At 44.4% G+C, this 13,221-nt stretch overlaps 33 non-coding genes across 33 annotated transcripts; 27 read left to right on the top strand and 6 right to left on the bottom strand.

Moving 5' to 3' along the window:
* Nucleotides 1-400: 400 nt before the first annotated feature.
* Nucleotides 401-473, bottom strand: Trnav-cac (transfer RNA valine (anticodon CAC)). The gene has a single exon. It is a non-coding gene; the product is annotated as a tRNA-Val (tRNA).
* Nucleotides 474-564: 91 nt separating this feature from the next.
* Trnav-uac (transfer RNA valine (anticodon UAC)) lies at nt 565-637 on the top strand. The gene has a single exon. It is a non-coding gene; the product is annotated as a tRNA-Val (tRNA).
* A 40-nt stretch (nt 638-677) lies between these two features.
* Nucleotides 678-749, top strand: Trnaq-cug (transfer RNA glutamine (anticodon CUG)). The gene has a single exon. It is a non-coding gene; the product is annotated as a tRNA-Gln (tRNA).
* Nucleotides 750-1,017: 268 nt separating this feature from the next.
* Nucleotides 1,018-1,090, bottom strand: Trnav-cac (transfer RNA valine (anticodon CAC)). The gene has a single exon. It is a non-coding gene; the product is annotated as a tRNA-Val (tRNA).
* A 91-nt stretch (nt 1,091-1,181) lies between these two features.
* On the top strand, nt 1,182-1,254 carry Trnav-uac (transfer RNA valine (anticodon UAC)). The gene has a single exon. It is a non-coding gene; the product is annotated as a tRNA-Val (tRNA).
* A 543-nt stretch (nt 1,255-1,797) lies between these two features.
* Trnav-uac (transfer RNA valine (anticodon UAC)) lies at nt 1,798-1,870 on the top strand. The gene has a single exon. It is a non-coding gene; the product is annotated as a tRNA-Val (tRNA).
* Nucleotides 1,871-2,414: 544 nt separating this feature from the next.
* On the top strand, nt 2,415-2,487 carry Trnav-uac (transfer RNA valine (anticodon UAC)). The gene has a single exon. It is a non-coding gene; the product is annotated as a tRNA-Val (tRNA).
* A 40-nt stretch (nt 2,488-2,527) lies between these two features.
* Nucleotides 2,528-2,599, top strand: Trnaq-cug (transfer RNA glutamine (anticodon CUG)). The gene has a single exon. It is a non-coding gene; the product is annotated as a tRNA-Gln (tRNA).
* Nucleotides 2,600-2,730: 131 nt separating this feature from the next.
* On the top strand, nt 2,731-2,803 carry Trnam-cau (transfer RNA methionine (anticodon CAU)). Its single transcript has one exon. It is a non-coding gene; the product is annotated as a tRNA-Met (tRNA).
* A 64-nt stretch (nt 2,804-2,867) lies between these two features.
* On the bottom strand, nt 2,868-2,940 carry Trnav-cac (transfer RNA valine (anticodon CAC)). Its single transcript has one exon. It is a non-coding gene; the product is annotated as a tRNA-Val (tRNA).
* A 91-nt stretch (nt 2,941-3,031) lies between these two features.
* Trnav-uac (transfer RNA valine (anticodon UAC)) lies at nt 3,032-3,104 on the top strand. The gene has a single exon. It is a non-coding gene; the product is annotated as a tRNA-Val (tRNA).
* A 40-nt stretch (nt 3,105-3,144) lies between these two features.
* On the top strand, nt 3,145-3,216 carry Trnaq-cug (transfer RNA glutamine (anticodon CUG)). Its single transcript has one exon. It is a non-coding gene; the product is annotated as a tRNA-Gln (tRNA).
* Nucleotides 3,217-3,761: 545 nt separating this feature from the next.
* Nucleotides 3,762-3,833, top strand: Trnaq-cug (transfer RNA glutamine (anticodon CUG)). Its single transcript has one exon. It is a non-coding gene; the product is annotated as a tRNA-Gln (tRNA).
* A 131-nt stretch (nt 3,834-3,964) lies between these two features.
* Trnam-cau (transfer RNA methionine (anticodon CAU)) lies at nt 3,965-4,037 on the top strand. The gene has a single exon. It is a non-coding gene; the product is annotated as a tRNA-Met (tRNA).
* Nucleotides 4,038-4,263: 226 nt separating this feature from the next.
* On the top strand, nt 4,264-4,336 carry Trnav-uac (transfer RNA valine (anticodon UAC)). Its single transcript has one exon. It is a non-coding gene; the product is annotated as a tRNA-Val (tRNA).
* A 40-nt stretch (nt 4,337-4,376) lies between these two features.
* Nucleotides 4,377-4,448, top strand: Trnaq-cug (transfer RNA glutamine (anticodon CUG)). The gene has a single exon. It is a non-coding gene; the product is annotated as a tRNA-Gln (tRNA).
* Nucleotides 4,449-4,715: 267 nt separating this feature from the next.
* Nucleotides 4,716-4,788, bottom strand: Trnav-uac (transfer RNA valine (anticodon UAC)). The gene has a single exon. It is a non-coding gene; the product is annotated as a tRNA-Val (tRNA).
* Nucleotides 4,789-7,886: 3,098 nt separating this feature from the next.
* On the top strand, nt 7,887-7,959 carry Trnam-cau (transfer RNA methionine (anticodon CAU)). Its single transcript has one exon. It is a non-coding gene; the product is annotated as a tRNA-Met (tRNA).
* A 228-nt stretch (nt 7,960-8,187) lies between these two features.
* Trnav-uac (transfer RNA valine (anticodon UAC)) lies at nt 8,188-8,260 on the top strand. The gene has a single exon. It is a non-coding gene; the product is annotated as a tRNA-Val (tRNA).
* A 40-nt stretch (nt 8,261-8,300) lies between these two features.
* Trnaq-cug (transfer RNA glutamine (anticodon CUG)) lies at nt 8,301-8,372 on the top strand. The gene has a single exon. It is a non-coding gene; the product is annotated as a tRNA-Gln (tRNA).
* A 432-nt stretch (nt 8,373-8,804) lies between these two features.
* On the top strand, nt 8,805-8,877 carry Trnav-uac (transfer RNA valine (anticodon UAC)). Its single transcript has one exon. It is a non-coding gene; the product is annotated as a tRNA-Val (tRNA).
* A 40-nt stretch (nt 8,878-8,917) lies between these two features.
* Trnaq-cug (transfer RNA glutamine (anticodon CUG)) lies at nt 8,918-8,989 on the top strand. The gene has a single exon. It is a non-coding gene; the product is annotated as a tRNA-Gln (tRNA).
* Nucleotides 8,990-9,421: 432 nt separating this feature from the next.
* On the top strand, nt 9,422-9,494 carry Trnav-uac (transfer RNA valine (anticodon UAC)). Its single transcript has one exon. It is a non-coding gene; the product is annotated as a tRNA-Val (tRNA).
* A 242-nt stretch (nt 9,495-9,736) lies between these two features.
* Nucleotides 9,737-9,809, top strand: Trnam-cau (transfer RNA methionine (anticodon CAU)). The gene has a single exon. It is a non-coding gene; the product is annotated as a tRNA-Met (tRNA).
* Nucleotides 9,810-10,757: 948 nt separating this feature from the next.
* Nucleotides 10,758-10,830, top strand: Trnav-aac (transfer RNA valine (anticodon AAC)). The gene has a single exon. It is a non-coding gene; the product is annotated as a tRNA-Val (tRNA).
* Nucleotides 10,831-11,073: 243 nt separating this feature from the next.
* Trnam-cau (transfer RNA methionine (anticodon CAU)) lies at nt 11,074-11,146 on the top strand. Its single transcript has one exon. It is a non-coding gene; the product is annotated as a tRNA-Met (tRNA).
* A 64-nt stretch (nt 11,147-11,210) lies between these two features.
* Trnav-cac (transfer RNA valine (anticodon CAC)) lies at nt 11,211-11,283 on the bottom strand. The gene has a single exon. It is a non-coding gene; the product is annotated as a tRNA-Val (tRNA).
* Nucleotides 11,284-11,374: 91 nt separating this feature from the next.
* On the top strand, nt 11,375-11,447 carry Trnav-aac (transfer RNA valine (anticodon AAC)). Its single transcript has one exon. It is a non-coding gene; the product is annotated as a tRNA-Val (tRNA).
* Nucleotides 11,448-11,989: 542 nt separating this feature from the next.
* Trnav-aac (transfer RNA valine (anticodon AAC)) lies at nt 11,990-12,062 on the top strand. Its single transcript has one exon. It is a non-coding gene; the product is annotated as a tRNA-Val (tRNA).
* A 243-nt stretch (nt 12,063-12,305) lies between these two features.
* On the top strand, nt 12,306-12,378 carry Trnam-cau (transfer RNA methionine (anticodon CAU)). The gene has a single exon. It is a non-coding gene; the product is annotated as a tRNA-Met (tRNA).
* A 64-nt stretch (nt 12,379-12,442) lies between these two features.
* Nucleotides 12,443-12,515, bottom strand: Trnav-cac (transfer RNA valine (anticodon CAC)). The gene has a single exon. It is a non-coding gene; the product is annotated as a tRNA-Val (tRNA).
* Nucleotides 12,516-12,606: 91 nt separating this feature from the next.
* On the top strand, nt 12,607-12,679 carry Trnav-aac (transfer RNA valine (anticodon AAC)). Its single transcript has one exon. It is a non-coding gene; the product is annotated as a tRNA-Val (tRNA).
* Nucleotides 12,680-12,719: 40 nt separating this feature from the next.
* Trnaq-cug (transfer RNA glutamine (anticodon CUG)) lies at nt 12,720-12,791 on the top strand. Its single transcript has one exon. It is a non-coding gene; the product is annotated as a tRNA-Gln (tRNA).
* Nucleotides 12,792-13,221: the final 430 nt, after the last annotated feature.

The raw sequence follows: 13,221 nt of genomic DNA on the forward strand, positions 1-13,221 counted from the left end.
TTCGAGCCCGGGCGGAATCATTGATGTTTCCGCGAAGCGCACCCCGGAAGAGCCTCTGTAGGTTCCATGGTGTAATGGTTAGCACTCAGGACTCTGAATCCTGCGATCCGAGTTCAAGTCTTGGTGGAACCTGTGCCGTTATTTGTGCCTCGGAAGCACCTATTGAGCGTTTGGAAGCAACGGCACTTCAAATATTTTAGTCATTTGCAAGAAGACATTGTAATAACAACGTTCTTCTGAAATGCATCGGATTAGGGCACAGTGCCTTGTTAGCGCAGTAGGCAGCGCGTCAGTCTCATAATCTGAAGGTCGTGGGTTCGATCCTCACACAGGGCTAGGCTTTTAAAAGCCGCAGTGAATCAAATGTTTGACGCCTATTACAAAACTAGCAACTCAACAATGATTCCGCCCGGGCTCGAACCGGGGACCTTGCGCGTGTGAAGCGCACGTGATAACCGCTACACTACGGAATCCAATGAATTTTGTAACCTATGACGATGGAAAGCAATACAAGGCTAAAATAGCTAGAGAAAAAAGCAAAAACATGTCGCTTGTTAGTTGCCAGATTCCGTAGTGTAGTGGTTATCACGTGCGCTTTACACGCGCAAGGTCCCCGGTTCGAGCCCGGGCGGAATCATTGATGTTTCCGCGAAGCCAACCTCGAAAGAGCCTCTGTAGGTTCCATGGTGTAATGGTTAGCACTCAGGACTCTGAATCCTGCGATCCGAGTTCAAGTCTCGGTGGAACCTGTGCTGTTATTTGTGCCTCGGAAGCACCTATTGGGCGTTTGGAAGCAACGGTACTTCAAATATTTTAGTCATTTGTAAGAAGACATTGTAATAACAACGTTCTTCTGAAATGCATCGGATTAGGGCACAGTGCCTTGTTAGCGCAGTAGGCAGCGCGTCAGTCTCATAATCTAAAGGTCGTGAGATCGATCCTCACACAGGGCTAGGCTTTTAAAAGCCGCAGTGAATCAAATGTTTGACGCCTATTACAAAACTAGCAACTCAACAATGATTCCGCCCGGGCTCGAACCGGGGACCTTGCGCGTGTGAAGCGCACGTGATAACCGCTACACTACGGAATCCAATGAATTTTGTAACCTATGACGAAGGAAAGCAATACAAGGCTAAAATAGCTAGAGAAAAAAGCCAAAACATGTCGCTTGTTAGTTGCCAGATTCCGTAGTGTAGTGGTTATCACGTGCGCTTTACACGCGCAAGGTCCCCGGTTCGAGCCCGGGCGGAAGCATTGATATTTCCGCGAAGCGAACCTCGAAAGAGCCTCTGTAGGTTCCATGGTGTAATGGTTAGCACTCAGGACTCTGAATCCTGCGATCCGAGTTCAAGTCTCGTTGGAACCTGTGCTGTTATTTGTGCCTCGGAAGCACCTATTGGGCGTTTGGAAGCAACGGCACTTCAAATATCTAAGTCATTTGCAAGAAGACATTGTAATAACAACGTTCTTCTGAAATGCATCGGATTAGGGCACAGTGCCTTGTTAGCGCAGTAGGCAGCGCGTCAGTCTCATAATCTGAAGGTCGTGAGTTCGATCCTCACACAGGGCTAGGCTTTTAAAAGCCGCAGTAAATCAAATGTTTGACGCCTATTACAAAACTAGCAACTCAACAATGATTCCGCCCGGCTCGAACCGGGGACCTCGCGCGTGTGAAGCGCACGTGATAACCGCTACACTAAATAATCCAATGAATTTTGGAACCTATGACGAAGGAAAGCAATACAAGGCTAAAATAGCTAGAGAAAAAAGCCAAAACATGTCGCTTGTTAGTTGCCAGATTCCGTTGTGTAGTGGTTATCACGTGCGCCTTACACGCGCAAGGTCCCCGGTTCGAGCCCGGGCGGAATCATTGATGTTTCCGCGAAGCAAACCTCGGAAGAGCCTCTGTAGGTTCCATGGTGTAATGGTTAGCACTCAGCACTCTGAATCCTGCGATCCGAGTTCAAGTCTTGGTGGAACCTGTGCCGTTATTTGTGCCTCGGAAGCACCTATTGAGCGTTTGGAAGCAACGGCACTTCAAATATTTTAGTCATTTGCAAGAAGACATTGTAATAACAACGTTCTTCTGAAATGCATCGGATTAGGGCACAGTGCCTTGTTAGCGCAGTAGGCAGCGCGTCAGTCTCATAATCTGAATGTCGTGAGTTCGGTCCTCACACAGGGCTAGGCTTTTAAAAGCCGCAGTGAATCAAATGTTTGACGCCTATTACAAAACTAGCAACTCAACAATGATTCCGCCCGAACTCGAACCGGGGACCTTGCGCGTGTGAAGCGCACGTGATAACCGCTACACTACGGAATCCAATGAATTTTGTAACCTATGACGAAGGAAAGCAATACAAGGCTAAAATAGCTAGAGAAAAAAGCAAAAACATGTCGCTTGTTAGTTGCCAGATTCCGTAGTGTAGTGGTTATCACGTGCGCTTTACACGCGCAAGGTCCCCGGTTCGAGCCCGGGCGGAATCATTGATGTTTCCGCGAAGCCAACCTCGAAAGAGCCTCTGCAGGTTCCATGGTGTAATGGTTAGCACTCAGGACTCTGAATCCTGCGATCCGAGTTCAAGTCTCGGTGGAACCTGTGCTGTTATTTGTGCCTCGGAAGCACCTATTGGGCGTTTGGAAGCAACGGTACTTCAAATATCTAAGTCATTTGCAAGAAGACATTGTAATAACAACGTTCTTCTGAAATGCATCGGATTAGGGCACAGTGCCTTGTTAGCGCAGTAGGCAGCGCGTCAGGCTCATAATCTGAAGGTCGTGAGTTCGATCCTCACACAGGGCAAGGCTTTTAAAAGCCGCAGTGAATAAAATGTTTGACGCCTATTACAAAACTAGCAACTCAACAATGATTCCGCCCGGGCTCGAACCGGGGACCTTGCGCGTGTGAAGCGCACGTGATAACCGCTACACTACGGAATCCAATGAATTTTGTAACCTATGACGAAGGAAAGCAATACAAGGCTAAAGTAGCTAGAGAAAAAAGCAAAAACATGTCGCTTGTTAGTTGCCAGATTCCGTAGTGTAGTGGTTATCACGTGCGCTTTACACGCGCAAGGTCCCCGGTTCGAGCCCGGGCGGAATCATTGATGTTTCCGCGAAGCCAACCTCGAAAGAGCCTCTGTAGGTTCCATGGTGTAATGGTTAGCACTCAGGACTCTGAATCCTGCGATCCGAGTTCAAGTCTCGGTGGAACCTGTGCTGTTATTTGTGCCTCGGAAGCACCTATTGGGCGTTTGGAAGCAATGGCACTTCAAATATCTAAGTCATTTGCAAGAAGACATTGTAATAACAACGTTCTTCTGAAATGCATCGAATTAGGGCACAGTGCCTTGTTAGCGCAGTAGGCAGCGCGTCAGTCTCATAATCTGAAGGTCGTGAGTTCGATCCTCACACAGGGCTAGGCTTTTAAAAGCCGCAGTAAATCAAATGTTTGACGCCTATTACAAAACTAGCAACTCAACAATGATTCCGCCCGGGCTCGAACCGGGGACCTTGCGCGTGTGAAGCGCACGTGATAACCGCTACACTAAATAATCCAATGAATTTTGGAACCTATGACGAAGGAAAGCAATACAAGGCTAAAATAGCTAGAGAAAAAAGCCAAAACATGTTGCTTGTTAGTTGCCAGATTCCTTTGTGTAGTGGTTATCACGTGCGCCTTACACGCGCAAGGTCCCCGGTTCGAGCCCGGGCGTAATCATTGATGTTTCCGCGAAGCGAACCTCGGAAGAGCCTCTGTAGGTTCCATGGTGTAATGGTTAGCACTCAGGACTCTGAATCCTGCGATCTGAGTTCAAGTCTCGGTGGAACCTGTGCCGTTATTTGTGCCTCGGAAGCACCTATTGGGCGTTTGGAAGCAACGGCACTTCAAATATTTTAGTCATTTGCAAGAAGACATTGTAATAACAACGTTCTTCTAAAATGCATCGGATTAGGGCACAGTGCCTTGTTAGCGCAGTAGGCAGCGCGTCAGTCTCATAATCTGAAGGTCGTGAGTTCGATCCTCACACAGGGCAAGGCTTTTAAAAGCCGCAGTGAATCAAATGTTTGACGCCTATTACAAAACTAGCAACTCAACAATGATTCCGCACGAGCTCGAACCGGGGACCTTGCGCGTGTGAAGCGCACGTGATAACCGCTACACTACGTAATCCAATGAATTTTGGAACCTATGACGAAGGAAAGCAATACAAGGCTAAAATAGCTAGAAAAAAGCAAAAACATGTCGCTTGTTAGTTGCCAGATTCCGTAGTGTAGTGGTTATCACGTGCGCTTTACACGCGCAAGGTCCCCGGTTCGAGCCCGGGCGGAATCATTGATGTTTCCGCGAAGCGAACCTCGAAAGAGCCTCTGTAGGTTCCATGGTGTAATGGTTAGCACTCAGGACTCTGAATCCTGCGATCCGAGTTCAAGTCTCGGTGGAACCTGTGCCGTTATTTGTGCCTCGGAAGCACCTATTGGTCGTTTGGAAGCAACGGCACTTCAAATTTTTAGTCATTTGCAAGAAGACATTGTAATAACAACGTTCTTCTGAAATGCATCGCATTAGGGCACAGTGCCTTGTTAGCGCAGTAGGCAGCGCGTCAGTCTCATAATCTGAAGGTCGTGAGTGCGATCCTCACACAGGGCAAGGCTTTTAAAAGCCGCAGTGAATCAAATGTTTGACGCCTATTACAAAACTAGCAACTCAACAATGATTCCGCCCGGGCTCGAACCGGGGACCTTGGACGTGTAAAGCGCACGTGATAACCGCTACACTACGGAATCCAATGAATTTTGGAACCGATGACGAAGGAAAGCAATACAAGGCTAAAATAGCTAGAGAAAAAAGCAAAAACATGTCGCTTGTTAGTTGCCAGATTCCGTAGTGTAGTGGTTATCACGTGCGCTTAACACGCGCAAGGTCCCCGGTTCGAATACTAAATATTATTACTATTATTAATATTGAATACTAAATATTTTACAAGATGCATTCGTGAGTTTCTTTCGAAAATTAATTCTGATAATATTATTTTAATGGGTGATTTCAATGCTGTTGAACATGACGATGATATATTACTTTTTAATTCAGAGTTGCGTTTAAAAAACCTCATTAAAAAACCAACGTGTCACAAATCATTACAAAATCCATCATGTGTCGATCACATATGGGTGTCTGATTCTAAACGATTCCACCACACCAGCATTTTGGAAAACGACCTTTCTGATTATCACGATATAGTTGTAACTTTCTTAAATGTGGAAATACCAAAGAAAGATCCTAAAATTATAAATTATCGTTGTTACAGACTTTTTAATGACGAACATTTTAAACATGACCTTGAGTCACTTATTGCATCAAACAATGACTTAAATTACAACGACTTTGACGAACAATTCAGTCAGTTGGTCAGCAAACTCGCCCCTATAAAATACAAAGTTGTTAGAAATAATAACTCTCCATTTATAACAAAAGCAGTACGAAAGGAGATAATGATTCGATCGGGATTTAAAAATATCTACAATAAGCACCCTTCTATTAAAAACTGGAAAAACTTTAAAAGGCAAAGAAACAAATGTGTCACTGTTTGTAGAGACGCGAAAAGAATTTATTACACATCACTAAATATGTAAAGCCGATATTTTCCAACAAATGTGTAAAAGATACAGTCCAAGTAATAGTTGAAAATGATCATATAATTCGTGAAAAAGAACATATAGCAAATATAATAAATGATCATTTTGTTAATGTCACGAATTCTTTGAATATTGATGGAATTCCGCACGAAAACTATAACGATATTAAAAACGATATTGAAAACGTCATCAAGAATTACGAACAGCATCCAAGTATAATATGGATAAAGAAACATGTTACCACTACCAACAAAATGAGCTTCAAATCAATTGAAATTGACATCATGAAAAAGTATATTGGTAACCTAAAAGAAAACAAATCTGGTCCCAAAGGAGCAATTCCACCATGTTTCCTCAAATATTACGTCGATGTATACGGAGAACATCTCAACAAGCTGTTTGAAAAATCTATTGTCGATGAAGTTTTCCCTGGAGCAATGAAATTGGCTGATATTTGTCCACTATTTAAAAACGGAGATCGTTCATCAAAATTGAATTATCGTCCTGTTAGTAAACTGAGCAGTGCGTCAAAAATTTTTGAACGTATTATGTTTGATCAGATTTATGAATTTATTGATAGTAAATTATCACCTCTTTTGTCAGGTTTTCGAAAGGGTTTTAGCAGCCAGCATGTTTTGCTTCACATGATAGAATCGTGGCGAAAAGATCTTGATAAAGGAAATGCTGTAGGGGCGCTATTGATGGATTTGAGTAAAGCATTTGATTGTGTGGATCATAATCTGTTAATAGCGAAACTACATGCATATGGTTTTTTCAAAAAGTGCTTTAGGTCTTTTAAGGAGTTATCTCACCAATCAGTTCCAAAGAGTCGGAATTGATGGCTATTTCAGCTTGTGGAAAGAAATTATTAGTGGTGTTCCACAAGGTTCGATTCTGGGTCCACTTTTATTCAATATTTATATAAATGATTTAATGTTTATTTTTAATGATAGAGCTGATGTTAAAATTTGTAATTACGCAGATGACAATACACTTTATACATATGGAAAACAATTTGAGGAGATAAAGTTATGTTTAGAAAGTGCTTTTTCAACTGTTAGCACATGGTTTTCCAATAATGGGCTTCAGTTAAATTCTGAGAAGTGCAAACTGCTCATTCTGGGAAAATCAAAAAACAAAAACTTTGTTACTTTAAATTTGAAAAATAATATATTACAAGAGTCTCCATACGTAAATTTGTTGGGTATAATTCTGGACAATCAGCTTTCTTTCCGGCAACATGTTCTTCCATTATGTAAGAAAGCTAATGCCAAGATCAATGCCCTAAAACGTATATCACCATATATGTCTTTTTATAAGCGAAATGTTATTGCAAATTCATTTATTTCTAGCATATTTAATTACTGCCCTCTTATATGGGGATTTTCAAGTAGAGATCTACTACATAAAGTTAATAGCATTCATAGTAGAGCAAATAGACTTTTATGCGACAGAATTGAAAATGAATGCAGAATCAGTATTCATGAAAAGTTCTGCCGAAAATTGTTAAAGGAGGTTTTTAAAACAAAAATGAAACAGAATCCATCCTACATGAATGATGTTTTTGTATTCAAAAACACAGCATATAGTTTCCGTGCATCAAGTTCTCTTAAAAGGTGCAGAACTCGCACCACAAAACATGGTCTATTAAGCGTATCTTATATTGCTTCTAAATTATGGGAGAAGCTTCCAAACTCTGTCCGAAATGCCCCTTCGTTGTCTTTATTCCATCGCAGGCTAAACACCATTCCGTTTATTCAGTGCAGTTGTCGTCTCTGTGCCACATATATTTGTAACGTAGGATATACGAATTAACTTCTTATTATTATAATATAAATCTCCTATTTTTTTAGAAACTTTATTTTAGGACAGTCGATTTTAATTAGCCCAAGGCTAACAAATTTTTTTTTTTTTTTTTTAATTAATGTATCTAGCATGTTTTATTGTATATTGTATATCGACTTTAAAGAAAGAATAAATAAATAAAATAAGCCCGGGCGGAATAATTGATGTTTCCGCGAAGCGAACCTCGGAAGAGCCTCTGTAGGTCCCACGGTGTAATGGTTAGCACTCAGGACTCTGAATCCTGCGATCCGAGTTCAAGTCTCGGTTGAACCTGGGCCGTTAGTTGTGCCTCGGAAGCACCTATTGGGCGTTTGGAAGCAACGGCACTTCAAATATTTTAGTCATTTGCAAGAAGACATTGTAATAACAACGTTCTTCTGAAATGCATCGGATTAGGGCACAGTGCCTTGTTAGCGCAGTAGGCAGCGCGTCAGTCTCATAATCTGAAGGTCGTGAGTTCGATCCTCACACAGGGCATGGCTTTTAAAAGCCGCAGTGAATCAAATGTTTGACGCCTATTACAAAACTAGCAACTCAACAATGATTCCGCCCGAGCTCGAACCGGGGACCTTGCGCGTGTGAAGCGCACGTGATAACCGCTACACTACGTAATCCAATGAATTTTGGAACCTATGACGAAGGAAAGCAATACAAGGCTAAAATAGCTAGAGAAAAAAGCAAAAACATGTCGCTTGTTAGTTGCCAGATTCCGTAGTGTAGTGGTTATCACGTGCGCTTTACACGCGCAAGGTCCCCGGTTCGAGCCCGGGCGGAATCATTGATGTTTCCGCGAAGCGAACTTCGGAAGAGCCTCTGTAGGTTCCATGGTGTAATGGTTAGCACTCAGGACTCTGAATCCTGCGATCCAAGTTCAAGTCTTGGTGGAACCTGTGCCGTTATTTGTGCCTCGGAAGCACCTATTGGGCGTTTGGAAGCAACGGCACTTTAAATATTTTAGTCATTTGCAAGAAGACATTGTAATAACAACGTTCTTCTGAAATGCATCGGATTAGGGCACAGTGCCTTGTTAGCGCAGTAGGCAGCGCGTCAGTCTCATAATCTGAAGGTCGTGAGTTCGATCCTCACACAGGGCTAGGCTTTTAAAAGCCGCAGTGAATCAAATGTTTGACGCCTATTACAAAACTAGCAACTCAACAATGATTCCGCCCGGGCTCGAACCGGGGACCTTGCGCGTGTGAAGCGCACGTGATAACCGCTACACTACGTAATCCAATGAATTTTGGAACCTATGACGAAGGAAAGCAATACAAGGCTAAAATAGCTAGAGAAAAAAGCAAAAACATGTCGCTTGTTAGTTGCCAGATTCCGTAGTGTAGTGGTTATCACGTGCGCTTTACACGCGCAAGGTCCCCGGTTCGAGCCCGGGCGGAATCATTGATGTTTCCGCGAAGCCAAACTCGAAAGAGCCTCTGTAGGTTCCATGGTGTAATGGTTAGCACTCAGGACTCTGAATCCTGCGATCCGAGTTCAAGTCTCGGTGGAACCTGTGCTGTTATTTGTGCCTCGGAAGCACCTATTGGGCGTTTGGAAGCAACGGCACTTCAAATATCTAAGTCATTTGCAAGAAGACATTGTAATAACAACGTTCTTCTGAAATGCATCGGATTAGGGCACAGTGCCTTGTTAGCGCAGTAGGCAGCGCGTCAGTCTCATAATCTGAAGGTCGTGAGTTCGATCCTCACACAGGGCTAGGCTTTTAAAAGCCGCAGTGAATCAAATGTTTGACGCCTATTACAAAACTAGCAACTCAACAATGATTCCGCCCGGGCTCGAACCGGGGACCTTGCGCGTGTGAAGCGCACGTGATAACCGCTACACTACGTAATCCAATGAATTTTGGAACCTATGACGAAGGAAAGCAATACAAGGCTAAAATAGCTAGAGAAAAAAGCAAAAACATGTCGCTTGTTAGTTGCCAGATTCCGTAGTGTAGTGGTTATCACGTGCGCTTTACACGCGCAAGGTCCCCAGTTCGAGCCCGGGCGGAATCATTGATGTTTCCGCGAAGCGAACTTCGGAAGAGCCTCTGTAGGTTCCATGGTGTAATGGTTAGCACTCAGGACTCTGAATCCTGCGATCCGAGTTCAAGTCTTGGTGGAACCTGTGCCGTTATTTGTGCCTCGGAAGCACCTATTGGGCGTTTGGAAGCAACGGCACTTCAAATTTTTAGTCATTTGCAAGAAGACATTGTAATAACAACGTTCTTCTGAAATGCATCGGATTAGGGCACAGTGCCTTGTTAGCGCAGTAGGCAGCGCGTCAGTCTCATAATCTGAAGGTCGTGAGTTCGATCCTCACACAGGGCAAGGCTTTTAAAAGCCGCAGTGAATCAAATGTTTGACGCCTATTACAAAACTAGCAACTCAACAATGATTCCGCCGGGCTCGAACCGGGGACCTTGGGCGTGTGAAGCGCATGTGATAACCGCTACACTACGGAATCCAATGAATTTTGGAACCGATGACGAAGGAAAGCAATACAAGGCTAAAATAGCTAGAGAAAAAAGCAAAAACATGTCGCTTGTTAGTTGCCAGATTCCGTAGTGTAGTGGTTATCACGTGCGCTTAACACGCGCAAGGTCCCCTGTTTGAGACCGGGCGGGATCATTGATGTTTCCGCCAAGCGAACCTCGGAAGAGCCTCTGTAGGTTCCATAGTGTAATGGTTAGCACTCAGGACTCTGAATCTTGCGATCCTAGTTCAAGTCTCGGTGGATCCTGTGCCGTTAGTTGTGCCTCGGAAGCACCTATTGGGCATTTGGAATCAACGGCACTTGAAATATTTTAGTCATTTGCAAGATCCGAGTTCAAGTCTCGGTGGAACCTGTGCCGTTATTTGTGCTTTGGAAGCACCTATAGGGCGTTTGGAAGCAACGGCACTTTAAATTTTTAGTCATTTGCAAGAAGACATTGTAATAACAACGATCTTCTGAAATGCATCGCATTAGGGAAGAGTGCCTTGTTAGCGCAGTAAGCAGCGCGTCATTTTCATAATCTGAAGGTCGTGAGTTCGATCCTCACACAGGGCAAGGCTTTTAAAAGCCGCAGTGAATCAAATGTTTGACGCCTATTACAAAACTAGCAACTCAACAATGATTCCGCCGGGCTCGAACCGGGGACCTTGGGCGTGTGAAGAGCACGTGATAACTGCTACACTACGGAATCCAATGAATTTTGGAACCGATGACGAAGGAAAGCAATACAAGGCTAAAATAGCTAGAGAAAAAAGCAAAAACATGTCGCTTGTTAGTTGCCAGATTCCGTAGTGTTGTGGTTATCACGTGCGCTTAACACGCGCAAGGTCCCCGGTTCGAGCCCGGGCGGAATCATTGATGTTTCCGCGAAGTGAACCTCGGAAGAGCCTCTGTAGGTTCCACGGTGTAATGGTTAGCACTCAGGACTCTGAATCCTGCGATCCGAGTTCAAGTCTCGGTGGAACCTGTGCCGTTAGTTGTGCTTCGGAAGCACCTATTGGGCGTTTGGAAGCAACAGCACTTCAAATATTTTAGTCATTTGCAAGAAGACATTGTAATAACAACGTTCTTCTGAAATGCATCGGATTAGGGCACAGTGCCTTGTTAGCGCAGTAGGCAGCGCGTCAGTCTCATAATCTGAAGGTCGTGAGTTCGATCCTCACACAGGGCAAGGCTTTTAAAAGCCGCAGTGAATCAAATGTTTGACGCCTATTACAAAACTAGCAACTCAACAATGATTCCGCCCGGGCTCAAACCGGGGACCTTGCGCGTGTGAAGCGCACGTGATAACCGCTACACTACGGAATCCAATGAATTTTGGAACCTATGACGAAGGAAAGCAATACAAGGCTAAAATAGCTAGAGAAAAAAGCAAAAACATGTCGCTTGTTAGTTGCCAGATTCCGTAGTGTAGTGGTTATCGCGTGCGCTTAACACGCGCAAGGTCCCCGGTTCGAGCCCGGGCGGAATCATTGATGTTTCCGCGAAGCGAACCTCGAAAGAGCCTCTGTAGGTTCCATGGTGTAATGGTTAGCACTCAGGACTCTGAATCCTGCGATCCGAGTTCAAGTCTCAGTGGAACCTGTGCCGTTATTTGTGCTTTGGAAGCACCTATTGGGCGTTTGGAAGCAACGGCACTTTAAATTTTTAGTCATTTGCAAGAAGACATTGTAATAACAACAATCTTCTGAAATGCATCGCATTAGGGCACAGTGCCTTGTTAGCGCAGTAAGCAGCGCGTCAGTCTCATAATCTGAAGGTCGTGAGTTCGATCCTCACACAGGGCAAGGCTTTTAAAAGCCGCAGTGAATCAAATGTTTGACGCCTATTACAAAACTAGCAACTCAACAATGATTCCGCCAGGCTCGAACCGGGGACCTTGGGCGTGTGAAGCGCACGTGATAACCGCTACACTACGGAATCCAATGAATTTTGGAACCGATGACGAAGGAAAGCAATACAAGGCTAAAATAGCTAGAGAAAAAAGCAAAAACATGTCGCTTGTTAATTGCCAGATTCCGTAGTGTAGTGGTTATCACGTGCGCTTAACACGCGCAAGGTCCCCGGTTCGAGCCCGGGCGGAATAATTGATGTTTCCGCGAAGCGAACCTCGGAAGAGCCTCTGTAAGTTCCACGGTGTAATGGTTAGCACTCAGGACTCTGAATCCTGCGATCCGAGTTCAAGTCTCGGTGGAACCTGTGCCGTTAGTTGTGCCTCGGAAGCACCTATTGGGCGTTTGGAAGCAACGGCACTTCAAATATTTTAGTCATTTGCAAGAAGACATTGTAATGACAACGTTCTTCTGAAATGCATCGGATTAGGGCACAGTGCCTTGTTAGCGCAGTAGGCAGCGCGTCAGTCTCATAATCTGAAGGTCGTGAGTTCGATCCTCACACAGGGCAAGGCTTTTAAAAGCCGCAGTGAATCAAATGTTTGACGCCTATTACAAAACTAGCAACTCAACAATGATTCCGCCCGGGCTCGAACCGGGGACCTTGCGCGTGTGAAGCGCATGTGATAACCGCTACACTACGGAATCCAATGAATTTTGGAACCTATGACGAAGGAAAGCAATACAAGGCTAAAATAGCTAGAGAAAAAAGCAAAAACATGTCGCTTGTTAGTTGCCAGATTCCGTAGTGTAGTGGTTATCACGTGCGCTTAACACGCGCAAGGTCCCCGGTTCGAGCCCGGGCGGAATCATTAATGTTTCCGCGAAGCGAACCTCGGAAGAGTCTCTGTAGGTTCCATGGTGTAATGGTTAGCACTCAGGACTCTGAATCCTGCGATCCGAGTTCAAGTCTCGGTGGAACCTGTGCCGTTAGTTGTGCCTCGGAAGCACCTATTGGGCGTTTGGAAGCAACGGCACTTGAAATATTTTAGTCATTTGCAAGAAGACATTGTAATAACAACGTTCTTCTGAAATGCATCGGATTAGGACACAGTGCCTTGTTAGCGCAGTAGGCAGCGCGTCAGTCTCATAATCTGAAGGTTGTGAGTTCGATCCTCACACAGGGCAAGGCTTTTAAAAGCCGCAGTGAATCAAATGTTTGACGCCTATTACAAAACTAGCAACTCAACAATGATTCCGCCAGGGCTCGAACCGGGAACCTTGCGCGTGTGAAGCGCACGTGATAACCGCTACACTACGGAATCCAATGAATTTTGGAACCTATGACGAAGGAAAGCAATACAAGGCTAAAATAGCTAGAGAAAAAAGCAAAAACATGTCGCTTGTTAGTTGC

The sequence above is a fragment of the Hydractinia symbiolongicarpus genome, chromosome 7 (genome assembly GCF_029227915.1).
Source record: "Hydractinia symbiolongicarpus strain clone_291-10 chromosome 7, HSymV2.1, whole genome shotgun sequence".
NCBI classification, from domain to species: domain Eukaryota; kingdom Metazoa; phylum Cnidaria; class Hydrozoa; order Anthoathecata; family Hydractiniidae; genus Hydractinia; species Hydractinia symbiolongicarpus.